Raw genomic sequence first — 26,072 nt, 5'->3', positions numbered from 1 at the left:
ACATGGCAGGAGCGTGAGTTTGGCCACATAAACATATTAAGGGGCTACCTACATCTGAAGTAAGTTTCTAATTTCAGCTTCTGGTAAGCTGTAATATCATCCAGAGTTCAGGAATGCTTTAATAGCGTAGTAGAATATAGAAATGGTAGACATTATTTTTCCTCTGACCAGAGAACTGCAGCAGTTATGAGAAACATTGTGTCCTGGTACATTTCCATGTTTTTTTTTTCCTTTTCGTCCTTGTAGTTTATATCTGTGAACCGATGGCAGTTTTACAACTGTGATTAGATGTAAATTATCTCTCCTCCTTGTCTATTTGTTCCTGCAGTGATTCATAAAAAGCCCAACAGGAACAAACACGATAAGACTAATAGGCTTGTGTATGGATTTATTTAGTCTTCTGGCCCAAACTCAATTCCTTTTTGTAATCTGAAGCACAAACTACATTTTATTTGATTACATTATATTTGGGTGAAATAACGTTGCTTTTATGCCTGTTTTTCGTGAACACCTACTTTTGTGTACATGAGCGAATGTAAACATCCCTCACTAAGGTATGATATAGCAATGTATGACAATGCTGATAAATTGTAAGGGTCTGTATTGTAAAAACATTTCAATTCATGACGGCTTTTACATTAGACCAAGGAAAATAATGATTCTTTTCATTAGGTTGTAGATTGTGTTATGTTTCATTTGCACAGTACTTTAGCATTTTGCAGTGCAACAATTATTCAGTAGGACACTGTATATATCTCAGACTGTGTCTATTTAACACGCTAGTATACAGAAATTGCAGTTTGGCATTTAGCATGTCAGTTCACAACATCATCAAGTTCTTGGGCTTGATTCACAAAGCCATGCTAATGATCGTACTATGCGATTGGCACGCAATGTGACATGCGTGAAGGTTTACGCGCGTAAAGATTTACATGCGCACGCTAACGAATGTGTTCACGCGTTAATGCGCGCACTTTGCTGCATTAGCATGCACACATAAATCTTTACACGTGTAAACCTTCACGCGCGCCACATTGCGTGCTAAACACATAGCACGGTCGTGCTCTGCATTAGCACGGCTTTGTGAATCAAGCCTCTTGTGTGTGTCAAATATCTGGAAGCCCAAAGGTAGACATAGGCATTCAAAGGTAGCCATAGGTATTCAGAGCTAGCCGAAATTGATAAGGACCCAACGTGTTATTCCACAAAACTAATCGAGCAAGCTTACAGGTTCAGCTTTGTTTATTAAGTCCAGCAAAAAGCTAAAATTAAAGACAGTCTGCAGGGCTAGCGCAGATGAGTTCAGCACTGCCCTCCATGTATTACTTGTCAGAGCTTTTGTTTGTCATAGTGCAGTTTGTGTGTCTACTGTCTCCAGTGTCGATTTGTCATTTAGGACAGTGGTTCTTAAACTTTTTTGGGTGAGGGCACCCTTGATGGCTTTAAAAATTTTTCAAGGCACCCCTCGGCAAAAACTACCAAAATACCGTCATGACCCTTAATAAGTAGCACCCCCTCCAAGTAGCTAGTGATGCCTATTAGGCAGCATCCGCCTCTAAGTATTCAGTGACCCCCTCCCACATTATGCAGCCCCCCAAAAGCACAAAAGGATAAAGAGTCAACCTTGTAGACCACAAAGACATTTCCCTACATGGGGACTGCAGTAAGTAACGGGATTAAAGGTTAACTGGCAGGTAATTCAGCTAGTTGCATTACCTGATGGCATTGTACAAAGGAATGGGATGCATGCTGAGGCACCCCTGGGAGGTGCTCAAGGCGCACCAGGGTGCCGCGACACCCAGTTTGAGAACCCCTGATTTAGGAGTTCTGACCACATCTTCTGCAGGCTAGTGACACTTTTGTACAGCATCAGTCTCCAAACAAAACTGTCACCTGAGGGATTGATCTCAGTCTGCATCAACCTCCTTATACAAGTCTTAAAGGAATCATGAGGTAAAATATACAAAATGAGATCTACTTACCCGGGGCTTCCTCCAGCCCCTGGCAGCCAACATGTCCCTTGCCGCAGCGCCGATGGCTCCCGGTCCCCTCAGTTGGAGATGCCAACCTCACCTCGCCTGGTCAACATCTACTACGCCTGAGCGAGAGCCACTTGTGGGCGCACTGACAACTACTTTGCCTGCGCAGTACACTCTGAAACACGTCAATGCGACCACAAGCGCAGGCACAGTAGATGCTGACCTAGAGAGGTTGGCATTTCCAACGGAGGGGACCGGGAGCCACCGGAACTGCTGCGAGGGAAATATCGGCTGCAACGGGCTCCAGGAAGCCCCAGGTAAGTAGCTCTCATTTTGTATATTTTGCCTGATGATTTATTTAAGGGAACCTCATATAGTTCCACTGTCCTTGCAGGCAATCAGCAAGTGTTTGGAAAGTGCTGCTTATGGGTTCCGGCCCTTACTGCACTTTATTTACATAGGCAGTGTTGTGTGCAAGAAACGCCGAATTGTGATCCCCTAATCCCCACCTCCGTTCAATGTAGCTTAACCATTCCAATATCCAAATACCTGCTAATGAATAGTGGCCTTTTGAGTAATTATTGGCCATTTGTGGCTTTTTACAGTGGAGTTCCATCAAGATTACTGTACAATGCACATGGAAAGCACTGTTTTCTATGAGAAGATGTCTCCGAGTTCATCTGCTTCCACAGAAATGTTGGTCTCACAACATTTCTTAAATATGCATCATACTTTGGTCCAACTGCAGTGGTTTGTGATTGACGTTGGTATTGGCCCCACCCAGAGGGGGTGACAGGAAAAGACTGTTCCTGCAGCGTGAAGCAAAATGGATAAAGATTTAATTGTGTGCACCCGAATGGGCTGAATGAATGTCTGAGTCTAAAATGTTTCCTTCAATGTTTTTTCTCTGTCCTGGATATAGCCAGATGTTGCCTTTGTATATACAGTATATATATTTTGTGTTTGGCTGCAGAATCATTTGACAGTCACCTAATTTACATTATATTTATCTCTAGAAGACACTAATATATAATTCAAAGATAGACAGTTGTCAACAGATTTACTTGATTTGGTTTTAGTGTACAATAGTTTACCTTATGCACTCCTAGGCTAACTTTCTTGTTCCTTTGCCTTCTCATGGGACTGCTCTTCCCATCTATGAGCAATATCATCCCTTCTATTACATGTGCAACCTTATGTGTAACATCCATGTACAGTACCCCATCTCCTTCATGTACACCACCCGTGCACAGCAGCACCCCTCTTCCATGGGTTGCTCACCATTTGCACCCTTCCTTTATCATTTGCAGCCTTCTCTTCCATGTTCACCATGGAAGACATGTCTGCCCCTTTAGGCAAAACTTCCCAAGGCCTGGTTTCCAGAAATTTGGTCCTAGTTCAATATGATGAGTATATGGACAGATTTTCTTTTCTGGAGCACTGGAGAACCTGGTGTTAGTGAGACGGGAATAAAGGTCTGTGGCTAATCAGAAACATATAACATTTTTCAGTCATGATAATACAAGACAGTTTGCCATCTATTAAGAAGTTTCAATGAATGCGCTATATAAATGCACATTAATGATGGTAATAAAAAGTTATGTCAAGTCAGTGTAACGTGTGTCTGATGTCTCTTCCGTTCAATCTAGTTTCCTTGGCAAGTTTCATCAGCTACTTGCTCCTGTGACTGTATATTGATTAGCCATTTGCACATCCACCTCGCCTCACGTGCACATAGACCAGTGTATATCAGCATGGCTGATCGATTCACAATGGTAAAATAATTCATTTCTAATGAATGGGCAATACCTATCACTTTATAAAATTGTTTTGTTGATAGAAAGAAAATATTGGATGCCGTGTAACAGCATTTGATCCAGATCTGAGAAGGACTAACAGATGTTTCTAAACTTCCATGATGTTGTAATAACAACAATAATTATTATTATTCATGTATTTAGTGCTGGCGCATGTACAGAGAACACTGAACAAGGTCTAATTCCCGCCGGCAAGGAGGCAGCGCAGAACTTTTTTTAAATTTTTTTTCTCAACTCATGTAGCGAGCCCAGGGCTCGCTACATGATAGCCGCTGAGCGGCGGCATCCCCCACCCGCTCCGATCGTCGGGACGTCACAGGGAATCCCGATCCACCCCTCAGCAAACCCAGCGGGGCCTGAGAAATCCTCCTGCGCAGGTTACCCCGAGCTGAGCTCGGGATAACCGGCAAGGAGGTTAAATGATTACAATAACACATCCTGCTGCTTTTTCTGAACTCACACCTAGACTGTTGTAGAAATAACAGTCAACAGAAACACACAAACAAAAGATGTTAAAGCTACAAAAATAAATCAAACATCAAAAATAGAGCACACCAATAAACAAATAAAAAGGAACAGAAAAACCCATCTTTGCAAAAGTATAAAGCAATTTTATTAATAATCTTAAAAAAGGCACGCAGTGTTTGTCCCTAAAGTGCAAATCCCCATAAGTTAAAAAGACCCAGGAAACATGTCCTAATCACCAACTGCATATATGCAGTTGGTGATTAGGAAACATGTCCTAATCACCAACTGCATATATGCAGTTGGTGATTAGGACATGTTTCCTGGGTCTTTTTAACTTATGGGGATTTGCACTTTAGGGACAAACACTGCGTGCCTTTTTTAAGATTATTAATAAAATTGGTTTATACTTTTGCAAAGATGGGTTTTTCTGTTCCTTTTTATTAATAAATCAAACATGTTTATAAAAATTAAGCTACATACTCACCAAAATGATGTAGGAAGATGGATCCAACGATGTCCCACCACGATGAGTGCTCCCTAATCCAACTTCCTGCCGGCGGGTATGCGCGATGTCACACAACGTTACACGACAGGTGTGAACAAGACTTCAAGCGATTGGGGTACTTTTCGCAGAGTCATCGGGGATTTTAAAGATGCAATTCACTGTGACGGTTATTATCGGCGTGCGCTAGCTCGATCACGCGCCTGTACCCATGTTGCAAGATTGTGGAAACAATCGTTCATAGCACAAAAAAGAACGTCGGTTGTCGGAAAAATCATTGGGAAAATCGTGTGGTGGGTACAGGCCTTTAGACATTAGAAAAAGGTATTTCTAACGGCTTACAGTGCTTTAGAAGTTCTTTATTTATAAAATCAAAGGGGAAGAGATTAGGAGAAGAGATTAGATACTTGGAGAAAGAATTACTGGTAGGAAGCAACAAATACACCCCAGTCATTCCATGAAGACAAATACCAGGTACCAATATACAGTTTCCTCTTCTGTCAGCATCTGGCTTGAGGGATATGCTAGAGATAAGAGCAGAAGCTAAACACAATTGCCTAGGGCCCTCACTGACTGCTGCACTCAAGAGGGCCTTTTAAATTGCAGTCCCATGAGAAAGCAAAGCAAACTAATTCTATTAACATGTTTGATATAGGCTTTACTAAGCTTCAGAGAGGAGCCAGAAGGGCTTTTTTTAATCAACAGTAAAGTAATTGGTTAGAGGGATCCTGAATACCTGTACTGATCCTTGCCAGGCCCCTACTCAATATGTTTCTAAATACAGATGAAGTTTTATACGCAGAAGTATGTTTAATGAATGTTGTTTGCCTTTGTGTTTCAGCCTCCTGTTCCTCCAGCCGCTGCACATTCTTTCACTCTGAAGCCCAGGATGTAAATGAAGCAGAGGGCTCACTGTCTGCTTTTAGTTACAATGTCTGTTTGTTGACATCTCAGATGAAAACCTGCTGTGTCCCTGGCTCTGTCTCCTTCATTTCCCCTCTAATAAGGCTTTGCTCTCAATTAAGTTAATGATGCAACTTTTCCTATGGATCATTTGGTCTTTCAATCAATTAGCAAAATATGAAGGGAGCATCTCTCTTTTAGACATCAGCAGCTTTTACATCAAAGATTGCTGGCAAAGGGTTTCCCTTGATTCAACACCGTATAACCCAATTACCCAGACTCCCAGCTTCTTTCCGGTGAATGGGGCCATGTGCCAGATCTTCCGGTCAGTGACATTGGTTTTCATGGTATTGTAATTATTATCTGTAATTCTTTATGTGTTTGTTTTTGTTTGTTTTTTTCTCTTTTTGCAGAACTAATAAATGTACCTAAATGGCAAAGATGTTTTACTTGTCCTGTGTGCAAAAGAAACAGGACTGCCAGAGAAATGAGGGTTAACTTAAAAAAATAAAGAAAAAATAAAAAAAATTATGGGATAACAGCCAATGTACTTTAAAGTGTACCTAAGATGAAGAAAACAAAATAATTTCTACTTATCTGGGGCTCCTGTATAGTGTCCACTCCGATGTCCTCCCAATTCCATCCATTGATCTGTTGTTAACCCCATTAAAGTCCGTGACTTGGCTCGGTTTTGGACCGGTTTCGTCATGTGACCCAATGACCCTTTTTGAAAAAGTCACATGACGAAACCTAACCTAAATTTAAAACCTTGGGAGCAGCTAAGCAAAAAAAATGTGTAACTTACATTTTGTTGAACAGCGAGGAGAACGCCAGCGCATACCACTAAGGCTGCATCTGAAATGACCACCAGCTCAGTGTGCAGCACCTAAATAGATTTTCTGCACACTTTGCATTCAATTCAGATGCAAATCATATGCAAATCTGCTACTACTTATCATGCAAACAGGAAACTCAGGAGGAGGGGCTGGGAGCAGCTAACCTGACAGTTACATAGTTACAAAGTTAAGAAAAGGTGGGGGGAAAGGCTGCGCATCCCTAAACACATGTTGCAATTGAATGGTTAATCGCACAGGCATACACCGCCTCTGCCAGACTGAAAAATGCATACCCTGCATCCAAGACAGGTGCTAACATTTATTAAACTAGGAGGAACCCTAGTTCGCATCTGAATTGAATGCAAAGTGTGCAGAAAATCTATTTAGGTGCTGCACACTGAGCTGGTGGTCATTTCAGATGCAGCCTTAGTGGTATGCGCTGGCATTCTCCTTGCCACCCTTTAAGCTTTGTATACATGCTAGATAAAACTCAGCCAAGGTGACCGATAACTGCCTCTGCTGAGAATTTAGCATGCATACAGTGCCATCCTATGCCTCATCCAGTTCTCAACCGGGTGGATCTCCGGCCGAGAGCATTGTTCTCACCACTCACCTCACCTGCCACATGATGTTCCCTCCTGTGCCGCTCCATTGACCCTCTGCCCCTCCCCCCCCCTCCCCAGAGCAATAGAACATGTCACTTGCCTGCAGGCTAAAGATGCATCTGTACAATTTTGACCATGCAATGCCATCTGGTGACATTCCTTGTACATGTGCACTAACTTTTAATTGGATTGCTGTTTCCTGGCAAGGTTCGGGACTTTATCCCTCGTGTGACAGCTCATAGCCGATTCTGTACAGATATGTCATTAATCAAGCTTATGATACATCTGTTGCTATGGTGGGGGGGGGGGGGGAGGGAAAGTGAAAGGACCCTGAACAGCGCAGGATGGAGAAGTTTACCAGCATGCTGAATTTAAAGCAGGCAGTGGGTTGCTACTGTCCACAAATTGCATTCACTCAAGGCTCTCAGCTGAGGTAGACAGATTTTATCGTCATGGCCACATTCCGTGCAGCACGTCTATAAAGCTGGAGAGTGCTATGACTACTGGGCCACTGAGGCAATGCGATGGGCAGCAGCTCTATCTACCACCAATGTCCATAAGCCTTTAGTGAAGGTCACCCTTATTAATAAGCAATTGTGTTTGTGTTTCTTTAGCATATATTATGACACAAGGGAGGTAATAATTCAAACTGTGCACAGAGGCTTTGTTCTGAATTGTAAACTTCATATTTGGAAGTCTAAACAATGTTGCAAAGAGCTATAAATAAGAGTTCACAGAAAATAAATTCTCTGTGTGTCTAGCACACCCGTTGATTTTATTATTCTGCTTCTTTGTGACAAATATAACTAGACATGACTATAAAAGTGTAGGACAGAGCAAAAACACAAATTTACTGTCAAAGAGATGCTGCTTACAGTCACCAGAATGGAAAACAGATGAGAGTTGGGTCAAACCTCTATTCACGTTCCATATAATAAAAGGCTGACTGCAGGCTTTGAGCTTTGCTTCCAGTCACAGACAAAAGCAATTGCAGAGCAAGACTAATAACAGGATTTAGCATAAATCCGCCTCAGGAAGTGAAAAGTTGTAGAGACAAATAATTAGCTGGGGAACTTTTATGGCAATATCAGGATGCTCCACACAGCGTAGTCACAGGAACAATGCCGCTATGAAAATAACTTCATTTTCTAGAAGGAATTTATTTACTGTCAGCAGGGCATGCTAATCAGCATTTTATTTGTCTAATTCACAAGTCACAGTCAGTAATGAAATGATCGTTTTAAGGGGGGGTTCCCTTCCTTTCCTATTGCTGTTTTCAGTGACTATGGATTGCATTGTTTACCATACACATAATGACTAATAACACAGTTGTGTCCAGAACATAGATTCTGAACATTTGCCAGCTTGTCAATGCTGGAGAGGAGGTATGAATACCAAACAGGTCATTGCAAGCGATGTGCATTGTCTTGCTATAATAAAGGTAATTTCTTAAAGGACAACTGTAACAAGAGGGTTATGGAGGCTGCCATATTTTTTCCTTTTAAGCAATACCAGTTGCTTGGCAGCCCAGCTGATCCTCTGCTTCTAATACTTTTAGCCATAAACCCTGAACAAGCATGTTGCAGATCAGCCGTTATTATTATTATTTAGTATTTATATAGCGCCGACATATTACGCAGCGCTGTACAATGTATATATATATATATATATATATATATATATATATATATATATATATATATATATATATATATATATATCTTGTCACTAACTGTCCCTCAAAGGAGCTCACAATCTAATCCCTACCATTGCCATATGTCTATATTATGTAGTGTAAGTACTGTAGTCTAGGGCCAATTTTTTTAGGGGGAGCCAATTAACTTATCCGTATGTTTTTAGAATGTGGGAGGAAACCGGAGTGCCCGGAGGAAACCCACGCAGATACGGAGAGAACATACCCGTTTCTGACATTTATGGCAGATCTGACAAGATTAGCTGCATGCTTGTTTCTGGTATTGTTCAGCCACTGCTGCGGGCAAATAGATCAGCAGGGCTGCCAGGCAACTGGTATTGTTCAAAAGGAAATAAATATGGCTGCCTCCATGTTCATCTCACTACAGTTGTCATTTAAAAGTAAGGTAAACTACACACTAGTCTACTGAAAATTGTGCATCTTCTTGATGCAGCAATAAACTAAACTTTTGATTTAAAAAAGTGGAACATTTCTCTTGATCACAATGTCAGAAGGCTTCCCCATTCTAACGCTTGAAAAAAATGTTTGTAGAGTACAGATCACAAACATAGGACCCTACACAGGAAAGAATTGTTCAGACATTAGCATTTAGTCAATTGAAGCAATCATTTTTGTTTCAGCCCACAGTCTACCCAAGCAGTTAGCTGACCAAAAAAAAACCCTCTGTGGCTTATTGCATGTTGCTCTTAAAGGGACTCAGAGCTGAACGAAATAAAAATATTTATATATACATGGGGCTTCCTCCAGCCCCATGCTCCGATCGCTCCCGCGCTGCCGTCCTCCGTTGCCCGCAGCTTTGGGAACCGGGTCCCCGCACTTCTGTCAGTCGGCTCCAGTCTGACATAAGAGAAGTGCGCTCTTTGTGTATCTCTCCAGCAGCAGTGGGTAGACTGGAGCCGACTGACGGCAGTGACGGGACCCGGTTCCCGAAACTGAGGGCAGTGGAGGACGGCGGCATGGTAGCAATGTGAGCGGATGGGGCTGGAGAAAGCCCCAGGTATGTATAAAACTTTTTGTTCCATTCAGCTCTGGTACACTTTAACAAGCACAGAATATGAATGATTTACGTTTATATGTGCAAACATCAAACTAATACCTGTGTCAACCACAAATGATGATGATGTTCTTCAGGAATCTGGTAGCTGTCAGCACTGCAGCAGCTGGACTGGTGTGTGTCTATACTGTATTTTGTGTGTATGACACTGTCTGCATTATTATGTACTCCATGTTTCTTTCTAAAGGTGGCCATACACTAAAGGTAGCCATACACTGGTCGATTTGCCATTAGATCGACCAGCTGACAGATCCCTATCTGATCGAATCTGATCAGAGAGGGATCGTATGGCTGCCTTTACTGCAAACAGATTGTGAATCGATTTCAGCCTGAAACCGATCACAATCTGTTGAGCTACTCCTGCCGCCTGTCCCCCCCACCCGTATACATTACCTGATGTTGGCTCCCGGGCATCTTCTCCGCGCTGCACGGCTCTGTTCCGGCTCCATCCCGGCGCTTCCTGTGTCACTCCGTGACCAGGAAGTTCAAATAGAGGGCGCTCTATTTGAACTTCCTGGTCACGGAGTGACACAGGAAGCGCCGGGATGGAGCCGGAACAGAGCCGTGCAGCGCGGAGAAGATGCCCGGGAGCCAGCTTCAGGTAATGTATACCTGATCGGATCGGCCGCCGCTAGCGACGCGCTCCCTACCCGCGGGCGATCGAGGGTAATTTCCCGCACGGCGCGATCGACGGACCTATCCGATTTCGGGAGGAAATCGGATCGGCGGGTGCGTTTACCGCGAACCATTGGCAGCAGATTCGATCCCAAGATCGAATCTGCTGTCGAAACGGCCGCGAATCGGGCCAGTGTATGGCCACCTTTACAGATTTGCAGCAGATTCAACCATCGGATAGATTTCTGTCAGATGCCTGTCAAGTCGAATCTGACAGGAATCTATCTGATGTGTGCCACACACTAGGAACAGATTTCCAATAGATTTCAGAATGAAATCTATTGGAAATAGATCTAAATGCATTATTGGACCATGGGCAGCACGGTGGGCAGCACGGTGGTGTAGTGGTTAGCGCTCTCGCCTTGCAGCGTTGGGTCCCCGGTTCGAATCCAAGCCAGGTCAACATCTGCAAGGAGTTTGTATGTTCTCCCTGTGTCTGCCTGGGTTTCCTCCGGGCACTCAGGTGTCTTCCCACATCCCCAAAAAACATACAGTTAAGTTAATTGGCTTCCCCCTAAAATTGGCCCTAGACTATAATACATGCATTACATGATATATACATAGACATATGACTGTTGTAGGGACTAGATTGTGAACCCCTCTGAGGGACAGTTAGTGACAAGACAATATACTCTGTACAGCGCTGTGTAATATGTTGGCGCTATATAAATACTTAAATAAATAAATCAATAGATCCAATGCAACCCTATGGGCCATCGATCTGCTGCCAGAAGGAAGATCGACCTAGATTTTCCATCCTGTCAGTTAGACCAAATTGATTGAAATCGGCTAGAAATCAATCAACCAGAGGGGCCCACTAGAGGCCCCACTCCATCTGTCTTATAAGCTTTTCATTGGTGTTATGCTGGTAATGAACACCCCTGTATGTGCGTTGCTTAGTGGTAATCCTTACACTGTTTTCTTACTCTGATTACTCCTCTCTGACACTGCAGCTGTATTTATAGGTTTTGGGGCTCCACATCAATAGAGTGCTAGTTACACCACTGCTTGGTGCTTTATAAATCAATAATAACAAGTCTAATCAGTGGCGTAGCAATAGGGGTTGCAGAGGTTGTGACCGCATCGTGGCCCTTGGGCCTGAGGGGCCCCATGGTGCCCTCCCTAACACACAATATTAGCTCTCTATTGGTCCTGTGCTGGTAATGAGAAAGATTGAGGTGGCTTACCTAGTAGACGACAAAAATACTTTAGGTAAGGAAATTTATTAGAATGTTTGGCACAGGCTACGCGTTTCGTGGGTCTACGCCCACTTCCTCAGGCCAAGTAAAGTGCCCTGGTAGTCTATAGACCGCACTTGGGGCGCCTCTAGTGCGGTCTATAGACTACCAGGGCACTTTACTTGGCCTGAGGAAGTGGGCGTAGACCCACAAAACGCGTAGCCTGTGCCAAACATTCTAATAAATTTCCTTACCTAAAGTATTTTTGTCGTCTATGAGGTAAGCCACCTCAATCTTTCTCATTTTAATTGATTTTAAAGTATTTTATAAATATTGGGCACCTCTCCACCTTCTACTGTACCTTACTCCCCCCGTCCTACCTGGAGGGGGGCCTTGCGCACCTGCTTAAGGAGCGTGGATTTTTTACGAAGAGAGCGACCGAGTCCAGGATTCCTGGGTAACCTGAGTGGAGTCGGGTTTCAAAGCGTTTCAAACGTGCTTGAAGTGGTCGGTAGTACCTTTCTACAGAAATATTTTTCTATAACCCAATACTCGTGATATACTGCACCATTTGGGCTCCCGTTTGTCTTTGTTTTTTCTTTCCAGTATTATAACTGTGCTGGTAATAATTACTTCTATAAATGCTGTAAATAGTTGTAATCATTAACAAACTGTTCCCCATCCCCTTCTTGCACCTCTGACACTGTGGTTGTCCTTGGCAGGTTTTGGTGCGCTGTATCATTTGTTATGTAAAGAGTGCTTGGGGGGCCCCATGTAAAACTTGCACTGGGGCCCATAGCTCGTTAGTTACACCACTGAGTCTAATCAAAGGTTTTGTTATTCCACCAACTTATAGGACTTGAAAGTTCTGTCAGTAATATCTTGGTTCCAGATACCTTTGGACAGCTTCGGTAATGTTTTCCACTTCTCAAAGGGTCAGACTCAGAGACATTTTAGCAGCACAAGTGGGGCCTATGCAATATAAGGCAGGTGATTTTAATGTTTTGGCTGATCAGTGTATATAGTTTTCACATCATTGCAGTTTGGTGCAGCAAATGCATAGTTGAGATCATAGAGAGGACAGAGACCATATTGAGAGTGACTATACAGAGTTGGAGTAGAGCCTAGGGCACATGATTAATATAGGAGTCACTATACAGGTAACCTCGATTCCCAAGACTGTTTATATCAAGACTATTTACTTCATATATTATGGTCTTTAAGCGAACCTTTAATAGAAGAAGACCGAGACACTATTAGCTATATCTATTAAGCTCGTGCCTCATATTTATAGCTATAATCATTTATTGTAATGGTATGAAGTATCAGTTTAATTCAGGACTGTATTGCATTGGCAGCTGCAAAGCTTTTCCAGCGCTCTGAATAAAGTCCATGTTTTGCCAATACAGTAAATTACAGGATGTTTACACAACTCCTCAGCCAAGTTCCTTCATGACAAGGAGTGAAAGTGCTTGTAAACTAAATACATAGTCTAAACAGGAAATACCCTATGTTTGCTTTAGATAACAACTCTGTCCTATGCATGGCAGTTTACTTATGATCATTAAAATAAAAAAGAACTTAATCTTTGACCTTGTAGTGGGGAATAGCTTAAGGGCATGCTGTGAGCTTAGGCTGGCGATCCTGGCCCACAAGATTTGGAGAGGTAGCTATTGATTCCCTTATCTCGGCGTACACTATCAAGGGCATAACCATGTCAACCGGCTCAAGGGCGAGCTGGAGGATTGCTTCTGACAATAAAATAACATTATTTCAGTAATGTAGATGAAGGTAATGTGAGCCTCTCTGCCATCACACTGTGAAGAGGTTTATCAACATTCTATTCTAGAGTTTCACAAGGGTCAAAAAGACATCCGTATTTGTTAGTGAATATATGCCAGTGTTATTAATGGACTCGTGCCTAGAGAACGTGGACTGAACACAAAGCTTCCACAAACATGCAATATATCATTTAAACGCCATAGTGTCTCCATTCACCTTCTCCTGTGGATGCAGTTAGCAGCGGAGTTAAAGCAAACCTTAATATGAGATAATGAACTGTATGTGTAGCACAGCTAAGAAATAGAACATTAGTAGCAAAGAAAAGAGTCTCATCGTGTGTTCCAGTAGAGGAAGAGTTAAAAAAGTCAGTTGTTATCCTTGTTAAAGAGCTTCTCTGAGCTATTTGACCCACTAGGTTGTATATGCTAGATACATACCATACAATTTTGTGTTAGATAGATGGTTTGATAGATCATTTCCGACATGTCCGATCTTATTTTCGATCGTTTTTCTGATCGATTTCTCATAGAAGTTAATGGAAATAGATACAAAAAGATAAGAGAGTCGAATCGGAAAACGATCGGACGGAAAATCGACAGAAAAAACGCATCGTGTGTACCCAGCAATATAGTCCTGTTTTCTGAAGCACTTCAACAGCCAAGAAACACTGCAAGAAAACATGAGATAAGGATTTACTGCAGGACAGTTCAAAGGGTCATTATTTCTCCTTTGTTTTATAGGGTGTGGATTCTAAACATGCAACTGTGACAGAATGATGCAATGTTATAAAAAAGAAAGCTATATAACTGAAAATAAAAATATGAGATTCATTTCTCTGCTACTCAATACTCATGTTCTATTCATTTTCTGCATTACACATACAATTCATTATATCATAAGGTTTCTTTTTGCTTCAGGTTTGCTTTAAGCAGGATTCCTGAGCATTGTAAGGGGCCAAAATGAGAAGTTACTATTATTATAAATTTGTATTTATAAAGCACCAACATCTTCTGCAGCGCTGTACAGAGTATATATAGCCTTGTCACTTTACTGTCCCTCAGAGAGGCTCACAATCTCACCCCTACTATAGTCATATGTCTATCATAATATAGGGCCAAGTTTTTAGGGGAAGCCAATGAACTTATCCGTATGTTTTTGGAATGTGGGAGGAAACTGGAGCGCCCGGAGGAAACCCACACAGACACGGGGAGGACTTACAAACTCTGTGCAGATGGGGCCCTAGCTGGGATTCAAACCAGGGACCCAGCTGTAATGATTGTGGAATTCTCTCCGTGATCAGCGCACAAGATGCACGCCGACACTGCGGAAATCCTCCACAAGCGCATAATTTGAGGGAACCCAGCAAAAGGTGCAACGCACCTGTAGAGGGAAATTCCCGTCGGCAGGTGGAGCTGTGGAGCGCAGAGGAACAGCTCCTCTGTCCTGCCACAGACGCAAGACAGGAATTGCACGAAGGGAAGAAATGCAGGGCAAGATAGCCCTGAAAGAGAGAGATCAAAGCGACAGAGGGTATGTGTGTTCACCAATCTAGTCGCCACACTGCGACGATGAACACACAACCAGGAAGATACAGGTGAGAAGGCAATCGCCAGAGATGGCGATTGCCAACAGCGACACAAGACTGAATAAGCACAGATGAGTAATGTATGTATGTCCACCAATCTAGCCGCCAACCTGCGACGGCGGATACACAACAAAGGAAACCGAGTGAGAACGCAATCGCCCGAGAAGCGATTGCGAATGAGATTGAGCAAAGGGACAGATTGTATGTGTGTGCACCAAACTAGTCGCCAACCCGCGACGATGCATACACAACAGCAGATATGAAGTAGGAACGCAATCGCGGGAGAGGCAATTGCCAGAGGTGACACAAGGCTACAGCAAGGCAGAGCACGAGAGTAGCAAAGGCACAGCAAATCATACAATGAGAAGATAAGGAAAATAACGCTAACTAAACGCAAACACCGCACTCATTCGCAACAGTGCACGCGTTTTTGCGCGGTCTCCGCGTGTTAAGCACAACAGAGACAAGCACGCCTAACTAACCACCGACAGACAAACATGAAACAGAGGACGCGAGCGCTTGCTCAACGGTTACCCCACCGAGCCTCCAGCAAGCGTTCATAGCAGACAAGACAGATACATGAAAACAGGAATAAGTGAGAGAGACGGATCCACAGCACTAGCGTAAGGCGAGTGCGATCCAGGCAAGACAGATTAGATGAGATAGCTGGTAGCAACCGCTGCTCCAGCTACACTCCAAGAACAAAGATCAGAACGACTTCCTGTCGACCACCGCTGGGACAGAACAATCGCAACAGACAAACAAAACTGATATGCAATCCTAACTGCACTAGGGAACCTGCCTTATGCAGTCCTAGGAATTACTCTAAGCTAATCTTTACATAATGAGCAAGGCTGACACTCCAGGAGTTTTTCACAGGACTAACCCTTATGACCAGCCCAGGTCTGTGATATCACATGGTATTTATAGTACAAACCTCCAGAGGAAGTGGCTAGGAAATTTGCATGACCAACATATGCAAATTCCCTAGCAGCAGCAAGCTGCAAAACTGACAAAAGGTCTCTCTTCCAGAGACCTGCAGAATGCAGACCTGAACAGTGGTCAAAAAGTTGCTGAGCGGATCATTACACCAGCGCTGCAAGGGGAGAGTACTATCCACTGTGATGCAGTGATTGCAGACCATGATATCAGGCACCTGGGGGGGATTTTTACTGATTGCAGACTTAATAACAAAATGTTATTGATCCAAGAATCACAAAGCAGTGTATGCACTAGCAACTGCCACATCAGTATTGCTGGTCTCTGTGGTCTGTGTATAGAGCCAGTTCTCTCATGAAGCAAGGTGAAACATTTGTACCAGGCACAGAGATTACAAGGGCGGGATGTTTGTACTATGTTTACACTTACAGCATGCAGTCAGAGTAGGAGGAGAAGTGAGAGAAGCGAGGTGAAGAGGTCATCATTGGGGAAAAGCAGCTTGTTGTGCCGTGTGAGGAGTCTGACATTGAGTGAGGAAGGGGGATGCAGGAAAACAGCAGTGTTTCATTTGACTTGTACAACAGAAGGGAGGAGGTGGCACTGCTGTCCTGAGTGAGGAGGAATGGAGGATGGCCGACTGGCTGAGGGTTAGCAGTTTGTTTGTCACAGCCAACTAGCAAGCCAGTGTGTTATTATGTTGAGCTGCAGCATGTCATATCTTAAATTGCTGCATATGCTCCTTTGCTGACTGAGAACATTAAATGAAACCAAATTTGTGGGTCCTGTGCAGCCAAATTGGTGGGGGGGGGAGAGGGGGATTTTCACAAGTTTGCCTCAGGCAGCAAAATGTCTAGAACCGGCTCTGTCTGTGTAATTGAGGCAAAATGTATAGTTTACTCATCTGGAGGGAAAGGACAGCTCTTGGTGATGCGGTATCACTGTAGAGTATTTCTATACCTAATTTAAGTCATAACTGGATATGTACTTTAATGTTTTCACAACAAGTTAATCATAGCTAAGACTTTGGCGGTGCAGGTAAGGAAGGGGTTCTTGGTACCATTAGTACATATTAGGGGGGGATGGGGGAGTGCAGGTTGGCTGTACAGAGAAGGAAGCTGTAAGTGTAAGTGTGACAGAGTGTAGCAGCAGGCTGTGTAGGGTAGAGGTTGTATCTCAGGGAGCAGAGCAGAGGAACTAGAGTCCTGTGTGGCCACCATTGCCTAAGTACTTCCAATTTAATATAGAAACATTATATTATAGTGTGCTGTATTTCATTGTATTTTAGTATGTTACGTTATCTCTGTTCATTGGAGTTTGCTTCTAAAATATTCCCTCCACTCAGTAAACAGTTAAACCTAATTATGCAGAGAGTGGGGCCAACAATTCCTAGAACAATATATCTAATATGGAACTCTTAACTGTGAGCAGCAAATATTTGCTCTTATCAAACAAGGAGGGAAGTCGTTTGGTTACAAATAAAGCAATCTCTCATAAAACAAGGCTTCACACTGGGTGATTTAGTGGAAAGAAGACTCTCATAAATGCTGCTTCCAATCTGTCTGCTGGTTTAGTAACACCTCCTAATAATTAATGGACAGCTAAGGGAAGTTATGCCATCCTGTGATTTAGCTCAGAGACTCCTTTAGGTTTTGTAGCATTGAAACGACTCTCCAGAATCTCCAGATTACAAAGAAGTCATCCTTGAAGAGTTGTCAGGAGTGTTCCCTGCCTGTCTTCATGTGTCTTACCAGTGTTCCTGCAGTGACTTCACTGCTTGGCATTTATTGAGGAAGCTTGTTGTGTGGGTGGGAGTTTGATGTTGAAGACTATTTTTAGCCACTTAATAATCACAACCTTTAATCTTGATTCCCCATGCACTAGAAATTGTATGCATAGGATGCTTGCTATCACTGTGGTTATGCTGCTTACAGTTCATGCACATTCACTTATGTCCATAATAAGTATATTTGCTGTCCATTGTAATCTAATATTTTCAGCAGTTAAAGATACTTTAAGTTTGCTATCAGTCAACAAGAGGCATATATTAAGGTTAATGACTGCATAATTGATGCTTTATAAAGTTACTAGTAGGCCTAAGCCCATTATAATAACAGGCTCTAGGCCTCCCTCACAACCCACCTCCCCTCCCGCCCCGTCACCGCCGCCGCCGCATGTCACCGCCGCCACACACGTACACACCTGCCCGGTCCCCTGGCCCCATCCTGCTCCTGTCACAACGGCTGGCCGCGTGCTGCGCATGCGCGGTAGTAAAAAGCACGGACACAGGGACACAGAGGACAATGCGGGGACACAGGGTGTTTATTATGTAGGATGTGAAACAGATACAACCAGGACATTATGTCTTTAATCTGGGATCCAGTACTGCTGCGGCAATTTCATCGGCATAGCAACCACAATCATGTTGTGGCTTATACACAATAATGCTTTTTTAAAGGACAACCAAGGTGACATGTGGCATGATGAGATAGGCATGTGTATGTACAGTATCAAATACACAAATGACTATACTATGTTCCTATTTTTCTCTGCCTGAGGCCTCTTGCACACTACATGTGATTCCTATTTTTTATACGATCCGATTTTTGATTCCGGATAAAAAAAAGTACTGCATGCTGCTAGGTTTTTCAATCGGAATCAAAAATCGTATCGTATTAAAAATCGGAATCGCATGTAGTGTGCAAGAGGACTGGAAGAGTTAAACATCAGGTATGCAAGTGACAGTTTCTGTCTGGGTCGGGACTGGGTCAGACTATAGCATAACCCTCACTGATAAGTAATTACACCCATAAAACACTTTCATGTCAGTAAATGGCTTTTGAGACCAGGAAATAGGTAAAAATAGTTCATAGATTAGAGCTCTGGCATACTTCAATGCACATGTCACTGAGCAGAGACAATGAAACAGTAAAAACTTAAAAAGTAAAATTTAAATATAAAATAAAACTGCGGGATGTCTAAAAAAGTCATTTTTAAGAGAAGGAGGATAGATCCAATTGTTTATCTCATCAGGTTATTTTCACCTCAGTTGTCCTTTAGGCCTCTTTCACACAAAAAATGAGTTTTACTCACCTGGGGCTTCCAATAGCCCCCTGCAGCTGTCCGGTGCCCTCGCCGTGTCCCTCCAATCCTCCTGATTCTTCCAGTTTCGCCGTCAGGAGCCGACAGACTGGGAACGCGAGTGATTCATCGCATTCCCAGCCACAATATCGCCCTCTATGCTGCTATATGCTTGCTTTAGCAGCATAGAGGGCGATATTGTGGCTGGGAACGCGAAGGATCACTCACGTTCCAAGCCTGCCGGCTCCTGACGGCGAACTGGAAGGATCAGGAGGATTGGAGGGACACGGCGAGGGCACCGGACAGCTGCAGGGGGCTATTTTTTGTTTGACTTAAGGTTCACTTTAAGGTTGCATAACGTGCCCCTAACGCAACGCATGGTGCTGTTGAAGTTGGATGTCAGATTGAGCTGTGTTATGAGGCTCTTGGTGCTATCCTGGGAAGTCCGGATCTTTTCAATGATTCGGATGATTCGAATCGGATCATTGAAAAGATCCGGATCTTTGAACCCAATTTTTGAATCATTTTACTAGGGAAGCAGGAAGCAGGGGTGCAGCAGAGTGAGAGGTGCAGGAGAATGAGGGCACATTGAGGGTGCTAATGGGGAAGGGAGAGATGCAGCAGGAAGATTGTGCTTGTGCACAGAAGCTGCAGTTCCTGTTTCTTCCAGACATCCACTGTGAACCGAATCCTTCATTGTGATGATCCGGATGATTCGACTCACAAAAAAGATCCGGATCAAAGATCCAAATTGTTCATGATCTGGACAACACTACAGAGCAGTGAATACTAATTAGCCATGTGGCTAGGAACAATAGCGGACTCTCCCCTTACTGAGCATGTGCAAACAGTCTAACTCAGCTAAAATCACCTATAACGCACAGCATGCTGCACTTTCTTTGAACGTCCAGCGTTACACTGTAAAGCAACGTGGGCACTGTGAACAGCCCATTGATTTTTCATTACTGTGAGTTGGGACGCGTTACAGGCTGCACTAACATGCGCCTGTAACGTCCCACTGTGAAAGCAGCCTTAAAGAGAACCCGAGGTGGGATTTAATTATGTTACTGGGGCACAGAGGCTGGCTGTGCACACTAAGACCAGCCTCCATTGCCCCATGGTGTGCCTCCATGTCCCCCCTGCGCGCCGCTATACCCCCGCAGTGCTGGCGACACGCAGCGTGTCGCCAGCACAATGTTTACCTAAGCGCTGTCTGTCAGCGCCGCTCCCCCGCCTCCTCCGCATCGGCGCTACCCGCCCGTGTCCCTTCCCTCCCGCTGATAGGAGGGAAGTGACGCGGGCAGGTAGCGCAGATGCGGAGGAGGCGGGGGAGTGGCACTGACTGACAGCACATAGGGAAACATTGTGTTGGCGACGCACTGCGTGTCGCCAGCACTGTGGGGGGTATAGCGGCGCACAGGGGGGACATGGAGGCACACCATGGGGCAATGGAGGCTGGTCTTAGTGTGCACAACCAGCCTCTGTGCCCCAGTAACATAATTAAAGCCCACCTCGGGTTCTCTTTAAGTTGTATGTGGGTACAAAGGTGCCCAATAACTATACAATTTTTAGTGAACAATCATATTTTCTATTAGAACTTTCAAATTGAAAGAAAAGATTGTATTTAATCGATCCGCACTACTAAACATTCCAACTTGTGATCATATCTCCATCAGTCATGATCATATTTATCAAAAATCCGCTATACGAAACAATCATGTCTTTAGAAAAACAATCCATCGTTCAGGGTCGATTGGGCCCATCAGCTTCTCTATTTTCATGCAATACAATCTGAATAATCTAAAGATTGTTCAATGAATGGATAATTCAGTTCATACAATGGGAAGCATGATCTATGTAAGAGCAGGAACATGAAGAAGCTGTAAAGCACTGCTCTGGAGGCCTCTGTGGTTTTGACACTACCTCTACATGCTATTTGTATACTTCTTAGAAACCATCAAGCATTTCACACGTTTTACCTTTAACGTCTTACCTATAACCTCCTCACGAATGTTAATAATTCTTCCTGTACTTATAATAAACACTAGTTTTAACCTTCGGAAATTTTAAGCATTTGATGAGTACAATTTTTAACTGTGTCGTGATAACAGACTACCTATAACTTCCTCATGAATGTTACTTTTTAACCACTTTACTCTGAACAGTTGCAGGTCTGTTTAATAAGACAATACAAAGAATGCAAAGAGCACCGAGTTCAGGAACTTAAAGTGTGACTTTTACATGTTACCATTTACAGAGTACCCACTGTATAAAGCAAACAATTTGCGTCAGTGTTTTAGCCATTTTTAGCAGTTTTCTCAGTGCAGTGGCAGGGCCATTGTTTACTAAACGTGGCTAAAACAGTGACGCAGATTATTCTGCCAGCTGCATGTAAACAATGACCCTGCCACGGCACTGAGGAAAACTGCTAAATTTGGCTAAAACAGTGAAGCAAATTGTTCTGTCAAACTGCATGTAGTATACTCAGTGCAGTGGCAGGGCCATTGTTTACATGCAGCTGACAAAACAATTTGCTGCACTGTTTTTAGCCAGCTGCATGTAAACAATGGCCCTGCCATGGCACTGAGGAAAACTGCTAAACATGGCTAAAAACAGTGCAGCAAATTGTTCTGTCAGCTGCATGTAAACAATGGCCCTGCCAGTGTACTGAGAAAACTACATGCAGTTTGACAGAACAATTTGCTTCACTGTTTTAGCCATATTTAGCAGTTTTCCTCAGTGCCATGGCAGGGTCATTGTTTACATGCAGCTGGTAGAATAATTTGCATCACTGTTTAGTAATTTGCCATGTTTAGTAGTTTTCTCAGTTCAGTGGCTGGGCCATTGTTTCCATGCAGCTGACAGAACAATTATCTTCAGTGTTTTAGCCACGTTTAGCAGTTTTCTCAGTGCCGTGGCAGGGTCATTGTTTACATGCAGTTGACAGAACTGCAATTGCCAGCTAGCGTCTCCATTCTCCTACCACTGCGCTTAGAAACCCAGCCAGGCAGCCCTTTAAAAGGTAGCAGTTCTGCTCACTTAACCTCTTTTCCAGCTTTTATCTTTCATCTTGTCTCTGAAGTGCCAATCACTGAAATCTAATCCTGGAAACATGATTTTCCTTTTTTTTCTGTTATTAAACTCAGCAAAAATGGCCTCAGCAACTCTGTGCAGACAAGTTTCCAGGTTTTCTGACTACTTTATTATACAATCTTCCACCTTTACTTCCCAAATCAGAATTAGGGCTGGTGCACACCAGAAGAGCTTTTCAGAATCAGAATCAGAAACTTTATTTCGCCAAGCACGACTGGGTCGTGCCCGGAATTGGGCTTGGCATGTACAGGGTACTGATACACAATATAGTTACATATACAGGACAGGACTTGCAGTAGGAACAGAACATTAATAGAATACAGAACATTATATAACCTTTATGCAGAGGGAGACAATGTGGCATAAGTTACAATACAAAAACAACCGAAAGGTACGCTTGAGCTGGAGTGCCGTCTGTGTGCAGAGTGCTTCAGTGCATCATGGTATTGTGGGGTGGGGATGGGCATTTCCATGGAGAGAGTTCAGGCGGTTGACAGCCGAGGGAAAGAAACTGTTCTTGTGTCTTGAGGTCCTGGTGTAGATGGATCGGAATCTGAGCTTCCGGCTCGAGGGGAGCTGATTAAAGAAGCGGTAGCCTGGGTATGAGGGGTCGTTGGCGATCTTTAATGCTCTGGTTTTCAGCCTGGAGTGGTAGAGGAAGTTCAGAGTGGCAAGGGATCTCCTGATGATTCTCTCCGCAGATCTGATGACACTCCGCAGTTTGAGCCTGTCGCTGGCGGAGGAGCTGGCTGAGCGCTTTGTGATTTTAAAAGCTCTTGCTAATGTTATCCTATTTGTGTGTGCTGTGCACACTGGAGCGACGTGATTTTGTAAAAATTCCCCATAGCATTGCATTAGCAGGAGCTTTTAAAATCTCTAGCGTTTAAAAAGCTCTTGTGGTGTGCACCAGCCCTTAGAACGTTTTTTGTCCCGTTTGTAAAGCTAAGTATCCACCGGCAGATCACGGCCAGATGGATCGGGGATCTCCGCCAACGAACTATCATTCCCCGATCCATCTAGCCAAATCTGCAAGCGGCGATAAAAAACAAATGATCGTGTAAAAGATTGTTTACAGGATCGCAGCAAAACCCACGAAAAATCAATGAGGACCGGAATGATCTTTCATGACTTAATTGGATATGGCGGTCATTTAAAACTGAACGATCCCCACGGGTGGGTGTGTCATTACACTTTGTTTAACAATTTTCGTGATATCGTAAAAAAAATTGTTCAGGATAATCGCTTAGGGCCTGAGCCCACTGACACAGTTGTATCCGCTTTTCAGTTACACATCAATGTTAGAGATGCTGAAAAGCAGACAGAAGCGGATACAACTGCATCAGTGGGCTCAGGCCCTTAGTGAGTATGGGCCTTAACTTTGCAACAGAAAGACATTGCCTAAGGGCTGGTGCACACCAGAAGAGCTTTTCTGAGTGGTTTGTGATCTTAAAAGCTCCTGCTAATGTTATCCTATTTGTGTGTGCTGTGCATACTGGAGCGATGTGATTTTGTAAAAATCCCCCATAGCATTGCATTAGCAAGAGCTAAAATCTCTAGCGCTTAAAAGGGGTCACAGAAAAATGGTGCACAGTGCCGATGTTTACAAATGGCGCCGCATTGAAAACATAGCCTTAACGTTATTTAGCAATATCAATGTTTAATTATGGCGCACAAACAAAAAACGAATTGAAAGGCTAACTTGTTAAGCGGCAACGCACCATGAGGAGGATTGCTCCGGCTGCTGGCTCATTCACTGACACAATTTCCTCATATGTGGTGGCTTCTCAAGTTTCAACACAAGCAGCAGGAGGGAAGAGAGAGGAGTGGACGGGTGGAGAGTGGACACATTAGCCCTGCCACCTCTGCCGTCTAGGAAGAGCAGATTCCAGGGTTAGGATGGTTGGCACAGCTCAGGGATGATGCTGGCAGGAGGAGAGCGCAGCCAGAGCCAGAAAGCCACGCAGACAGCAGTGAGCTGGATCACCCACATGGGATCGGCTGCTTGACCACTTCCAGCACAACTTGACTGTGGGCACTGCCTGCCAGCCACCAGCCAGGAGCATCATGCACAGGGTAAGAAAGTACTTTCAATGGCAGTGGCAGAGCCCTGGCATTTATATTTGTAGCCTCTGTCATCTGGCTGTTATTTGACATGGCAGGTTTGAGGTTCTCTTTTAATGAGATTAACAGCAGGCAACACAGAGAAGAACGTACGTGTTATAGCTAAATATTAAATAATGTTTAATAACGTTTATAGCTTATTGTTAAATAACGATAAGCGGCAAAAAAAAACAGTGGTATCACCGTGCACCATTTTTCATACGCGCCATTTTTGACTGGACCCGTTTAAAAGCTATTGTGGTGTGCACCAGCCCTAAGACAGGTTTTTGTTTGGTACATTTGCAATGGAGCTTCTAGCTTTTTGATTCCTGAGGCAAGATATGAACCTCTGAGACTGAACAATCTCTGACCATTTTTACCACCTCCATGTAGTAAGAGAGTTTACTTACACAAAATGTTCAAAGTATTTAAAAATTTGTTGACCATCATACTGCATGGAGGTTGTAAAATTACCCTATCAAAATTGAAGGTCAGTACCAGGCTTTAAAGCGGACCCAAACCAAACATTTTTTTAATTCAAAATATTTAGTTGCACCACTCTGACACATAGAAAGATAAATAAACACTCCTTCAAACCTATGAGCATTTCAGTGCATGCTTTTCACCCTTCTCTTTTCATAGCTAGGGTTATACTGGGGGCAGCCATTAGCAATTCCTCCATTGCCGGACACCTTCTACTCCACTCCAATTTGAAAGGAAGGGAGGGGTTCCTCCAATAAATGTAAAATATTTTATATTTGTCATCATGCAGCTGAAAAAAGGCTGCTATTTATTATTATAATTTAGGAAATAGATTTTATTTCTGAAATCTTGTATTTTTAATTTGGGTCCACTTTAAGCATCCTTGAGGAGCTTACAGTGATTTTGGCCCCGACACATGCACGTCAGACATAGGGATGTTATAGCTGGGCAGTGGGTACTACTGGTGGTAATTGCCTGACCAAAAACTAAAAATATGAATCACATTAACTAGTAATAGTAAATATTGAAAAAAGTAGATGGATAGTCCAGCACCACATTTTTTTTGTGGCCACATTGCTTCTGGAGATGCTTGAGTAGCAAAACGGACGTTAGGCAGGCCGCCACTCCCACACCACCCCACAGCCATCACACTGCCATAAGGGAATGGATATGTGCAATGCAGGCCCAGATTTACATCACAGTAGCCTACAGGCACATATGTCCTGGCACCCTAGACCGCCCTTCATGAACCCACAAACCCCCAACGAACCGCACTGGAAGTGTGCTGGCTGGTCCAGTTTTCACCTCCCCCCTACTTCCCCAACCTGGCATAGGTAGTCACAGGTGCTCTTTAGTATTAGGTACCCAGAAGAACCCTCAGTATTAACCTGCTGGGCGGTCTGGACGAGCACAGCTCGTCCAGTACCGCCGGAGGCTGCCGCTCAGGCCCTGCTGGGCCGATTTGGCTGAAATAAAAAGCAGCACACGCAGCCGGCACTTTGCCAGCCGCGTGTGCTGCCTGATCGCCGCCGCTCTGCGGCGATTCGCCGCGAGCAGCGGCGAAAGAGGGCCCCCCTAGCCGCCTGAGCCCTGCGCAGCCGGAACAAAAAGTTCCGGCCAGCGCTAAGGGCTGGATCGGAGGCGGCTGACGTCACGACGTCGGCTGACGTCGATGACGTCACTCCGCTCGTCGCTATGGCGACGATATAAGCAAAACAAGGAAGGCCGCTCATTGCGGCCTTCCTTGTTTATTCTGGGCGCCGGAGGCGATCGGAAGATCGC

At 43.8% G+C, this 26,072-nt stretch overlaps 1 long non-coding RNA gene across 1 annotated transcript in view; it reads left to right on the top strand.

The window, feature by feature from the left end:
- Positions 1-5,923: 5,923 nt before the first annotated feature.
- LOC137544182 (uncharacterized) overlaps positions 5,924-26,072 on the top strand; it is a 37,359-nt gene continuing 17,210 nt past the window's right edge. The window contains exon 1 of the long non-coding RNA XR_011025765.1: positions 5,924-5,994. This is a non-coding gene — a long non-coding RNA (uncharacterized lncRNA). The remainder of the gene's footprint in view (positions 5,995-26,072) is intronic.

The sequence above is a fragment of the Hyperolius riggenbachi genome, chromosome 2 (genome assembly GCF_040937935.1).
Source record: "Hyperolius riggenbachi isolate aHypRig1 chromosome 2, aHypRig1.pri, whole genome shotgun sequence".
Classification (NCBI taxonomy): domain Eukaryota; kingdom Metazoa; phylum Chordata; class Amphibia; order Anura; family Hyperoliidae; genus Hyperolius; species Hyperolius riggenbachi.
This window is presented reverse-complemented; position numbering and strand designations above follow the sequence as displayed.